Genomic DNA, 13587 nt, shown 5'->3' on the forward strand with positions numbered 1-13587 from the left:
TGTACACCTCGTAGAGCCTGTTGGGAGATGCGAGCAGTGTGTGGGCGGGCATTATCCTGCTGAAACAGAGCATTGGGCAGCCCCTGAAGGTACGGGAGTGCCACCGGCCGCAGCACATGCTGCACGTAGCGGTGGGCATTTAACGTGCCTTGAATACGCACTAGAGGTGACGTGGAATCATACGCAATAGCGCCCCAAACCATAATGCCGCGTTGTCTAGCGGTAGGGCGCTCCACAGTTACTGCCGGATTTGACCTTTCTCCACGCCGACGCCACACTCGTCTGCGGTGACTATCACTGACAGAACAGAAGCGTGACTCATCGGAGAACACGACGTTCCGCCATTCCCTCATCCAAGTCGCTCTAGCCCGGCACCATGCCAGGCGTGCACGTCTATGCTGTGGAGTCAATGGTAGTCTTCTGAACGGACGCCGGGAGTGCAGGCCTCCTTCAACCAATCGACGGGAAATTGTTCTGGTCGATATTGGAACAGCCAGGATGTCTTGCACATGCTGAAGAATGGCGGTTGACGTGGCGTGCGGGGCTGCCACCGCTTGGCGGCGGATGCGCCGATCCTCGCGTGCTGACGTCACTCGGGCTGCGCCTGGACCCCTCGCACGTGCCACATGTCCCTGCGCCAACCATCTTCGCCACAGGCGCTGCACCGTGGACACATCCCTATGGGTATCGGCTGCGATTTGACGAAGCGACCAACCTGCCCTTCTCAGCCCGATCACCATACCTCTCGTAAAGTCGTCTGTCTGCTGGAAATGCCTCCATTGACGGCGGCCTGGCATTCTTAGCTATACACGTGTCATGTGGCACACGACAACACGTTCTACAATGACTATCGGCTGAGAAATCACGGTACGAATTGGGCCATTCGCCAACGCCGTGTCCCATTTATCGTTCGCTACGTGCGCAGCACAGCGGCGCATTTCACATCATGAGCATACCTCAGTGACGTCAGTCTACCCTGCAATTGGCATAAAGTTCTGACCACTCCTTCTTGGTGTTGCATTTGCTCTGTCAGTCAGTGTATTTTGGAATAATTTACCAAGGAATATGTTTGATAAATTTCCTACCTATAATTCTTTGAAACAGCCTCCGTGGGTCAGGCGGCAGCGCACCGGCCTCTTACCGCTGGGTTCCGTGGTTCAAATCCCGGTCACTCCATGTGAGATTTGTGGTGGACAAAGCGGAGGCGGGACAGATTTTTCTCCGGGTACTCCGGGGTTTCCTGTCATAATTCAATCCAGCAACACTCTCCAATATCATTTCATGCCATCTGTCGTTCATTAATCATTACCCCACAGGACTGCGACAGGCTTCGGCAGCCGGCAAAATTCCTGTCCTGGCCGCTAGATGGGGCTTCATTCATTCCATTCCTGACCCGGTTGAATGACTGGAAACAGATTGTGGATTTTCATTCAATTTTTTCAAATAATTTAAGAAAAATGTGGGTAAACAAATTGTAGGGATTCTGCCACCTGGGAAAACGTTCTAAATGCAGATCTGTGGCAATTAATTGATTAATTGGTACGTTATTATTAGTCTTATCATTCATCACCTGAAGAGATAAACGATGTTTTCCGTTACACCTAGAAGTAAAAGTCTTCGGAATCGAAAACTGCTTAGCGTATTCAACATCACTAAGTATCATCAAGTCATAATTTTGAAATTTTTGCGTCTGCTTAGCAATTACTTGGCGTGAAGATGGGAAACCATAGAACATAATCGTCATGGGCTACTGACTGTGTGATTCGATCCCACTATCTCCTGTATGCATGCTTCGCTTTCAACTACACGAATCGTACCAGAACGTTACTCTTTATATAATGAAACATCAGTTTATTAGAGTAGTTTCCTTTACGCTCGCGTCACAAACCTATTAATGTGAGAGACAACAGTGTGGATCAGGACGCGTACAACAGTACAGCTTCTTCGAGCACCAAGAGCTGGATTTTCTGCAGGGCAAAGAGAAATTAAATATAATGACTTGTACTCAATTTCTGAAACGAAGCCACCACATGCAACAATTTGAAATGATATTATTTATGAATAAAAGTCTCTTGGTGTATATTCCGTTTCGATTGGGTCTGGCATAAATATATATGAGTGTTGAGTGTTAAAAATAATGAGTAATTTAAATAAATAAGAAATAATTTGCTACGTATATTTATGTTATTGCATACTGGTGTTTCATACCATCATATCCATATCTTCACAGATATAACATCATGAAATGTGGACGGTTATCTCGCTGTGCTTTCCCTCAAAACGACAGCATCCACTACTACCACTGATCATGCTATTATGGGATAATGTTGACAGTTTGATTTTTAGGTGAGATAGTTTAGTAATGTCCCCACTATATTCTAGAATTATGACTGCTTTTCAAATTCTGTCCAGTCTATGTGAGTTATTCTAAAAGGAAAGATTCATCCATATGCTTTGAATTCGTTGTATAGCCATTGGTCTCGTATTCTTTAAACACGTACGAACAATCAAGAAAGGAATAAAAAGCATCCTTCTTAAGAATTATATACATCTGCCGCAAAGACTTGTAGTCACTAGGATATTGTGCATGCCCTGACTTTAAAATGCAATTTTCATTAAAATAAATTACTAACTATAACGCGAACGTACGTGTTAACAGCTATATTTTTCACATGCACGTGTTTTATATACAGACATGTGTGTAAGTATTCGTACAGCCACTGACGTATTTATTTGTGAAAGTCTCAGTGCAAACATAAATATTTCTGATATCATACTAATAGATATTATCATGGATCCTCTCACCACCATCCTCGCCAAAAGAGTGCTGTACTTAACACCCTCACCAGCCGAGCAAGGGAGGTTTGTGAGGAGGATAAGTTAAACGGTGAACTTGATTTCCTTACCAGAACATCCCTGAGCAATGGCTACTCAGTGGAACAGATTGATGAATTGCTACATCCTAAACCAAAAAACAGATTGCCACGTGATTCTTATGCTTTGAGTCTGGCCTTCCTTCCATAAGTACAATCTGTCACGGATATGATTGGAAATATCGTCATAGGGCACAATATCAAGACCATTTCAAGCTTAATATCATAACAGGCAATTACTTGCGATCTGCCAAAGATTCTATTGGTTTAAACTGTGCAGGAATATGTGATTCCTTGCTCCTGTGGATCGTTTTATGTTGGCCATACATGTACGAATGTAGGAGCGAGTTTAAAAAAACATCGCAGGAACTTACGTCTTTATCAGCCAGAGTAGTCTGCTGTGGTAGGACATGCCATACACAATGACCATCGAAACATGTTTAATGCAACTTCTGTCATTTATAAGTATAAACATTTTATACCAATAATCATTCGTTAAGCGATACAAATTGCTAAACACTCGAGTAATTTTAACAAAGGTCACGGCTCTCTACTGAGTAGATCACGGTTACCCTCCATAGTTAACTCTTCAACATCGTTCTATTAAACTCTGGAGGCCCTGTAATGAATTATATTTCGAAAAGGGTCTCTCTGTCTCGGGCCTGGTAACTATGGAGTGAGAGTTGCCAATACATTTTTTGTTATTACTCTGAAGACCAAACTGGTCGGATGATCGAAACGCGTCAGCTGATTATTAACATTACGTGACATCATATCCCAAAATGAAATATTAAAATGTGATATTTCTTCTCGTACATATTGTCCTAGGCTATATGACGCTATTAATGTCAAGGACAGAGATAAATACAATTTTAAAAATTACAATTTAGAGATTAGATGTGAATAATGATTAGGTTTGTTTGTAATGTTTAATGTAGTAGTAGATAAATTAACTGCAATAAGAAAATCATGCAGGTTTCGACAATAATTTAGTTTCCAATAAATGATTACACCCTCCCAAGTTCCAGGCAAATCGGAACTAGAGGATGGCAGTTTTCTATTCTAATATATTTTCTTTCAGTATGAGTTTTAAACCGGACAAAAGTTTTCGTCGGGAGCTAGCAGGTTCGATCCCCACTGTCGGCAGCCCTGAAAATGATTTTCCGTTGTTTCCCATTTTCACACCAGGCAAATGCTGGGGCTGTACCTTAATTAAGGCCACGGCAGCTTCCTTCCCACTCCTAGCCCTTCCCTGTCCCATCGTCGCCATAAGACCTATCTGTGTCGGTGCGACGTAAAGCTACTACCTCTTCTTCAAAGTGTTCGTACTCTCACGTAACATTCATCATCTCGAACGAAAAGTAACGGTGAATTCTGTTCCTCAGTACATGATCTTTTCTGTGAATCATTTCCCTCAGTCTCTTGCACATACTGTGCACCAGATTTTTAATTGTCTCTGCTACAATATTATGCCATTATTTAGAAGAAATTTTTAGCTGATATTTACTGGAGATGTGCTGTGTTTGTACACTTCATAGGTCTTCAACAGGTTTGAGATGTGGGAGTTTTCCAGAGGTTTCTAGGGTGTGAGATGTTTCAGAAAGCACCTATAGTCGGACAATCTCGGCTGCATGCCTGAGATCGTTGTGCTGGATGTAGTAATCGTTTATCAAACCCAGTTTCTCTACAAACTTCTCCGAATTTTCTTTTATAATACGTAAATAAATAAATCAGTCCATGGTTTCGTCAATGGAAACTAGCTCCCCGACACCAGATGCTGCCATAAACTCCCACCATGCTTCACAGTAATTTGAGTTGAATTTACTTTCGTTCAAGAAATCAAATCAGTTCCGAAATCGCGGTCCATCCCTACATAAAGTTTTGGGATCACTCTGGTCTTTCGACTCTTGTCGCTCATGTTACGCTATGTTCTGGATACTCTAAGTCTGAATTCTACACGTTTCAAGAGATGCCCGATAACTCGTGATGTCACTTGATTTCTGAAATGTTATCCAACACAAGCAGACATCGCATTAGATGTAGATTTTGTGTCCATTTTGATCATTTTCATCACGTACGTCATTTCCCTAATGCTCATTTTTAGTGGGCAACCAATACTTCCTATGTTTCATAGCAAGTTCATGTTTCTAAATCACTTAATATACTCTGTGGGGTCCATTTAGTTCACCAACTATGTTTACAGTATCGCAATATGATTTATCTTCATAATTTAATGATACAATCACCCTCCTCATTCCTGCTGTAGTTTTTTTTCTGTTCGTTCTACACTGGCAGAAATGAAATCTCAACACAAAGAAGGAGTTGCGCTAGATAAACGGAGATCCGGAGGCATGTTTGCACATCTGACATATGATGCATATTCAAACTTTAGTTCTAGTCGGCGAAGAGTGGTGCTACCAGCACTTCGTGGCGGTTAGTTACTGTCCACTGTTGACGTTGTGAGGAAAGTGTGAGTCAATCATGCCTTTAAGTAAACCTCAATACACAAGCAAGCTTTAAAAGAGAATATCAAAATTGGAGACTGGCAAATTACGCCAAGATAACGTTTTTTAGGTGCAGTAATGTCGACAGCCAGGAAGAGCATGCCGAGAGGGTGTAGGAAAGAATACATCTATGGTTGGATTGTCGAGAGTGAGGTCTTCCAAAATGCTGACGAACCGCTGACAAGTTTGGATACTAACCGAAGGAACAGATGGGTGGACACTGTAGGAAATATGGACTTCACTCACTCCAGTAGATTGGCATGGAGCCTCCTCAGAAAATTTGGAGAAAGTGCACCAATTGTAAAAAACCAGCCTGCGGTGATATCTGATCAAATAGCCTCACACACCGTTGCAACATCTCAGGTTCCAGCAGATAAGAAACACATCAGGTACATTAGACGGCAGCTTAGAGCTCTGAAATTAACAACGCCTTGCACATCAGATTACTCTCGGGCATTCTCATCTGACGAAATAGATGCCTCACTCAAGGGCCTGAAATCCTATAAAGCTCCTGATTTCGACGGAGTTCACCCAGAATTCCTCTGACACATGGGTAAGAATGCCAAGAGATGGTGCGCAGAGTTCTTTACGGACATTTTAATCAGAATTCAAGAAGGAGTAATATCTATTCGGAAACCTGGAAAACTCGCCAATAGACCTGAACGTTGTATACCAATAGCTCTTCTTAATTGCTGCTTCAAATTGTTTCGGAGCCTTATCTTTAATAGAATTAACTCCACAATCTTGACATACATTCCTGCAGATCAGGCAGATTTTCGACCAAGTCGCAGCTGTTGCCATCAAGTACTATCGCTCACATCATATATTCAGGCAGAATTCCAGATAAAGCTTAAAACATTTGCTGCGTTTGTTGACCTCACTGCTGCCTTCGAAACTGTCTGGTCAGAAGGCATGATCTACAAGCTCCTCAAAGTCATACCATGAAGAACCATCGTTCAGGTTGTCAACAACATGCTAACGGACAGAAGATTCTAGGTGTGCTCAGGCAACAGTGAGAGCACAGAGAGAATACTCAAGAATGGCTTACCTCAAGGATCAGTTCTGTCCCCTCTGCTGTTCAACCTATACATCTCTATTCTTCCTGAGATAAATTGAAGGAAATTCTGTTATGCTGGTGATCTTGTACTAGTCACACAACATCAAGATCTCGAGCAAACAGAAGAAATCCTAACAAGGGACCTGTCCACTCTAGAGGTCTATTTCCAGAAATAGAGACTCAGTCCTAGTGCAAGTAAAACGGAAGTATCATGCTTCCAATTAAATAACCGACTGGCTAACACAAAATTTAGCATAAACTCCTGTAACCAAGTTCTTCGACATAACTGGTTCCCCAAATATTTAGGTGTAACCTTAGATCCCACTCTGTCACTCAAAAAACATCTATTTAACTTATCTGAGAAACTGAAAACTCGGAACAATATTCTTCAGAAATTGTGTGGGGCCACTTGGGGATAAACTGCAAGCTCTATACGTCATTCAGCCTTTGGTCTGGTTTACTCCAGTGCAGAGTATTGCTCTCCTGTATGACTTAGTAGCCCTTATACCCGATATATTGACACACAGCTGAACAACAGCATGCGCCTTATTTCAGGCACAATCGGATCCACGCCAACCCATTGGTTCCCGCTACTCACGGGAATAATGCCACCTGATTTGCGCAGATCGAATGCCCTCATAAGAGAGTACTATAAAATCTGCAGAACCCCCAACTACCCGTACAAGAAGACATCCCTGCACTTAATCTTCAAAGACTGACGTGACACCATCACCCTTTGCAAGATGCTGCTTACATGGCTCGCAATAACTTTGATGCTGTAAAAGTTTGGAAAGACCGTTGGGAAACTTCAACAGACTTTTCCCTACACAACATCTTTTCTGGTGCGAAAATTGCTAGTGGATCCCATCTACCACGCAGACAGTGGGCAATTCTTAACAGAATTCGGACAGGCGATGGAAGAAGCAGGGACTCACTCTACAAGTGGAAACGCTTAACGTCACCGGAATGAAACTGTGGTGCTCCACGGCAAACCATCCCTCACATTGTCGCTATTTTTGTGGTACGTCCATTTTAGATTCGTGCAACTTTAATGTTCCGAAAACAACAACATAGGCGTATGAAGGTCGGAAACGTAAGACATAATGATGTAAAGAACAGAAGTGGCTTAAAATTGATTCGGGTGAAGGTGTTGGAAAATGAAAAGTATACGGTTTGTTTCTTTCAAAACCCCTTTCAAAAATCAAAGTGTGTTACTTGAAGCATGACATCAATTTTGCCAAATTTAACTTCAATGGCAGTGTGTGCGAAGAAAATGGACGATCAGATGGTAGAACACTTGAAGAATGTGTTCTCCATGGTAAAATATATAGCTAAGTATAACAGGCCTTTACCTTATTTTAAATGTTTGTTTTTACTAGCAGGCACACTATTAGTATGGATACAACCTGACATGTACTGAATGTGTCTCCCAAATTGCCCATGTGCTAAAACAGGGTCAGCCAACTGCGTGTACGCGTGATGTCAGGTAACACGTCACACACTCCGCTCGGGCAGCGAAACGAAGTACTTAGTACTGTAACTGAGAAGTGAAGGCTAGAGGGGCGAGGGGAAACACAACGCCATTCGTAAGGGGAGGCCCAAGAGCTGCAGGTACAATGCGGCATGTGTAGTACATATTTCTCTCTACATATTTTATTGTAACGTAACTTTGTTATGAAGTAGCATAAGAGTTATAAAGCAACTTTATTTCTGCATATACAAACTAAACATTTAGCTGTAGCAATCCTATCTTTTCAACAAGTAAATATAGATCTTCCCATAAAGATAAAAAGATCGGAGGGGTAGGTAGCTTGTCGCACCGTGATGTGCCCGGTTCATCCATAGTACTGTACCACTACCACCACCACTACGTATAGCACTGCACGTGTTTACTACAAAGCGAAGTTGTCTCTTCGTCTCACTCTACAACAGCGTCTCCCCACCTTCTGTGCTCATACGTCACATGTGCTCTCCGACGTCATACGAGCCCTCTTACACCACACGCCAGCCAGTTGTCTGACCCTGTGCTAAAAAAGAATTCATTCAGTGAACTGCGTGAAGAAAAGTACGTTAGTTTGATGTCTGATGTTTCTGTTCAGGATAAGGACATAAAAGACGGTTCGGTGAAATACTTTTTCATGTCTGTTGCTCCTCTTGAATGCGTGGTTGTTGAAGCTTGTTTACAAACATTTTTAAAAGATATGAAGAAGCTGCTTGAGTCCCAGTCACATACTGGTAATGGAACTGATGGTGCTGCCAACATTATTGATATAAACATGGGTTTGTACAAGACATTCGCCAAAATTCGGGCCCGTTTTACTGCATTGCTCATTGGTCACACCTGAATGCGTTGTGTGCTGTTAAAAAATTTACGATGTATTGATGATATAGGTTCTGTTCTGAAAAATGTATGTACATTTTATCAACGTCTTCCGAAGTAAATGCGCTAGCTAAGGGATGCACATGGAATTCTACTGATGAAACTTTTTAAATACAGTACCTTCATTCAGCGAGATGGGTTGCAACAAAATTGGAGCACTAACTACCTTAATCGAGGGCTAGAAATGCATCGTCATCTTGAAAGTATAATAATTCTGAGGAAGCAACTGTTTCTGCAGTTGCTGAAGAACTTCCTAAATGCCAATAGATTTCAGTTTTGTTGACACAATATACCGGGTGGTTCACCAGCCCCTTATATTTTTTGGAGGTAGGTAACCCAAAAAACGCGTATATCATAGTCATACAAGAACATTAGTGCCTCCTTCTTTATGGCCTCAGTACAACCATATCGTTTATATAATGCTCGGGAACATGGTAGAAATAATTAACTTCAATGTTATTTCTATTACTTCAACAATAATGAATGTGGAAATCGATAACAACTGCGAATAATACTATCATGCGTTCGGACAGGAAGTATCTATAAGGACTACGACGTCCTAGCAATGTATTTAGGTTCATGGTAGCTAAGTTGGCTAACCAATCGTCACTGCTGTTACATCGGCTAAGCGGCGTGGTAGCAGGTGGGAATCAAAGGCTGGTACACCTTTATACCATTAACGCCGTTTACAGTGACTGTAATATGGCTGCATATCATCCTGTTCCAGAGAGTGAGTTTTTATTTGGTCCTGAAGAGGACCGTTTTTATCCGATGTTACGTAAGCAGGTTGGACTACCACGTGCTGGTCGGTAGGTAGGATGAGGTTACCCTGCATATTCAAAGTACAAGTGTTCGAAATGTTGATCACTTTACAGTGTTCATTTAACTTTTTATCATTACGAAGCACGTGGCATACATTTTAATTCGACCTTACTTTTTTCCTTCTTTCTTTCTTTCCTTCTTTCTTAATCCGTTTACCCTCCAGGGTTGGTTTTTCCCTGAGCGAGGCATCTCGCTTATACTGCCTCAAGGTCGGTTTCCATGAGCACGAGTCTTTGGGTAGGGGATACAACTGGTGAGGATTCCTCACCTGCTATGCTGAACAGGGACCTTGTTTGGGGATGGGAAGATCGGAGGGGATAGGCAAGGAAGAGCAAAGGAAGTGACCGTGGCCTTAAGTGCGTTAACATCCTAAAATTTAGCTGGAGGAGAAGTGAGAAAGCACGGAAAACCACTTCGAGGATGGCTGAGGTGGGAATCGCACCCCCTCTACTCAGTTGACCTTCCGAGGCTTAATGGACCCCGTTTCAGCCCTCGTAAAAGTTTTCAAATTTCGTGTCAGAGACGGGAATCGAACCGGGGGCTGGTGGAGTTCCAGCTAAACACACTAACCATTACACCACAGAGGCGGACTCGACCGTTCTTTCTCCATAAATTAGCAACAATTCAACGTACTCTTCTTGGGAATACATAGTGAGGAAATTAATGCGCTGTGATGTAACCTGGTAGGTGTAGATTATTATTTATGTGTGTAGCGTTCGATAGGTTGTGGATTCGCGTCCCATGCTTGGCCGTCCTGAAAATGGTTAACCTCGTTTTGCTAGTTTCACCACCAGGCGAGTGGCGGGACGGTACCTTAATAAAAGACCAAGGCCGATTTTCTTCCCAATGGATGGATAGTAGTACCAGTTGCTCTCAAAATGCTGGCAAAGAAGATTTGATTCAAGATCGACCAAAATGACCGCATGAAAGATTTCTCAAGAGTGAAAATAGCCAACACGCCTGAAGATGGTTTTCCGTGGATTCCCATTTTCACACCAAGCTTGCCGGTGCGACGTAAGGCATTTCTTTAAAAAGTAAACATAGCATTGAAATATGCACCGGAGTACTTGGTACGTACAGCTGGCTGGAAGGTAACGAACTAAACATAGCATTGAAATATGCACCGGAGTACTTGGTACGTACAGCTGGCTGGAAGGTAACGAACTAAACATAGCATTGAAATATGCACCGGAGTACTTGGTACGTACAGCTGGCTGGAAGGTAACGAACTTTAGAAATTTTTTGCTAGTGGCTTTACGTCGCAACGACACAGATCTTATGGTGACGATGGGATAGAAAAGGCCTAGGATTTGGAAGGAAGCGGCCGTGGCCTTAATTAAGGTATGAAACATGGTATGAAATTGGTAACCACGGATAACCATCTTCAGGGCTGCCAACAATGGGATTCGAACCCACTATCACCCAGATGCAAGCTCACAATCACGCGCCTTTAACCACACGGCCAACTCGCCGGGGAATTTTAGAATTTTGCAGAAAGGGAGATTGAATCATTGGCGCAGCATTTTAAAGGTTCATTTGGGTATTCTACCATGGATTTTGAACAACTGAATCAAAGTATTCTTGACGAATGGTTGAATTCAAAGTACTTAGAAACGGAATAAAATTAAGCGAGCCTTTGAGCAATGTTTTGTCAAATGAAGATGGATTTCCAATTTGGGGGAAGTTGCTCCATATTGTGCCCGTTTTACTCGGAGCAAGGGCTTCTTGTGAGTGAGTTTATAGTTCAATAAAACTAATAAAACGCAATTTGAGTTCATCAGTGGTACCAAACAGCCTTTTGAATGGTCTATCATAGGAATATTTTGATCCACCTAGATCAGTGAACATTTTTCCTATTTGCTTTACATCGCAGCGACACAGATAGATCTTATGGTGACGATGGGATAGGAAAGGCCTAGGAGTGGGAATGAAGCGGCCCTGGCCTTAATTAAGGTACAGCACAAACATTTGCCCGGTGTGAAAATGGGAAAACGCGGAAAAACATATTCAGGGCTGCCGACATTAGGGTTAGTACCCACCATCTCCTGGATGCAATCTCACGGTCGCACGCCCCTAACCGCACGCCCAACTCGCCTGGTCAGTGAACAATTGGTATCTTTATGCTCAAACTAAGAGACATGTACATAGACGTAAAAGTACAGAAAGCATACATTGCTGCCCTCGGGTGATGTGATCCACATAATAGTGTAAGCTAGAACGTTTTATAATAGCACGAGTACAGTCACTAAAATTTAAGGCCCTAATATGTAGACCTATGCATTAATGTGTATGTGCATTGTTACCGAGCTTGGTTTTCGGAACTAGGGCAGAAGAAACGTTTTTGAGCGCTATATATAAAATGATGAGTAAAAACCGGGAACACTGATATGGCTTTTTCTGGAGGATGTTCTGCTGAATAGAGTAATAAATAAGATACAGGATAGTGAGTGACTGCAAAAATATTTTGAAAAAGGTATGATGGTAAATGTGTTAAGTCAGGTTGTAAGTTTTACCAAGAAGGAATGTCCTCTCAGTTTTAATTATAGCGCCGATGGAGAGGAATTAATGGTGATCATGTGAGTACATAGGTGTTAAAATAAGAAAATACTTTATTTGGGGTGATCATATTAACGTGCTTGTAAACAAAGGTTTAGATCTCTCTTATGGTTTCGATGGTGTTTAGGGATTGTAGTAAGAATGTGAAGCACAGGGCTTTTAATTCACTGGTAAGACCCCGGTTAGAGTTCCAGCGTATGAGACCCTCAAAAGGGTTACTTGATTCGAGAAATGGAAATGTCGCTAAGGAAAGCCGCAGGATTTGTTCTGAGTGAATCCGACAAAAAAGTAGCGTTACAAAATGTTGCAATACTTTGGCTGAGAAGACCTGGGAGTAAGGAGGCGAGTTGCTCTACTAAGTGATATGTTCAGTGCTCTCGGCGGAGAAATGGCGTGGACTGATATTTTAAGATGAATAAGCCTGAATGAAGTTTTCAAAAGTGATGTTGTGGTGATTATTCTTTTAAGAGGCAGTGCAACTGGGCAACCATTCTCGATTAATACTAATTAGAAGAAAATTGAAGGGGTCCGATACTTCTAAAATTAAGGTATCAGTCAAACGACAGGGGCTGTGAATGGCGTGTAAATGAAAGACACCCAGGGCCTACCGTCGGGGTTGGAAAAGAGAAGTTGACCAAGAGAGGTCGTATAGCATAGATAAAAGTGTGGTACCTGACACAAGTACGGTAGTGGAATCAATTCCAGGAATCAGTTAAGGGCCCTGTGGTCGCCAACCCATGCTCCCAAGTTTCGAGCCCCTGGGGCTCCTTTTGGGCATGTCTTACGACAGGCAGGGGATGCTGGGATTTTATTCTACCACCCCCAACCAGGAGGGTTTCTTAATAGTAGGAAGAATCATAAAAATATGAAGATACTGAACCCATGACCTTTGAAGGGGATAAATTATTTCAAATATTCGTATGTAGAAAGAGGAATTACTGGTTGAAGTAATTGACCAAATTAAATTATTTAAGGAAACATGTTCACCGCTTTGTACTCAGTATTATTCCCACGTTATTTAAAGAAAGAATCACTCTTCAAGAAACGGTATAATCTTGTACTCTAAAAAAATATTACCACGAAAATTTACACTTCGGTGAAACTACTAGAAGCCAGTGAAGCATGACTTTCAAGGAGATTATGAGGTAGGAAACAGAATATCTGACGGTGCGGTGAGAAGTATAACAAGATTTCCTGAGAAAGGAGATACGTCTACTGGCCTCGAAGTCTCGTAAGCTTCTCCGAAGAACAGATAAAATAGAAATTCATGTTGCGCTCAACACAAAATTATGCCTGGTCTTAATACATCACTTGCGCTTGGCGGTCAAATCTGGGTGCACATTAGATTCGCTCGGCTCTCAATTTCCGCGCGACACCATTTTCATTCTCGTTATA

The sequence above is a fragment of the Anabrus simplex genome, chromosome 1 (genome assembly GCF_040414725.1).
Source record: "Anabrus simplex isolate iqAnaSimp1 chromosome 1, ASM4041472v1, whole genome shotgun sequence".
Taxonomy (NCBI): domain Eukaryota; kingdom Metazoa; phylum Arthropoda; class Insecta; order Orthoptera; family Tettigoniidae; genus Anabrus; species Anabrus simplex.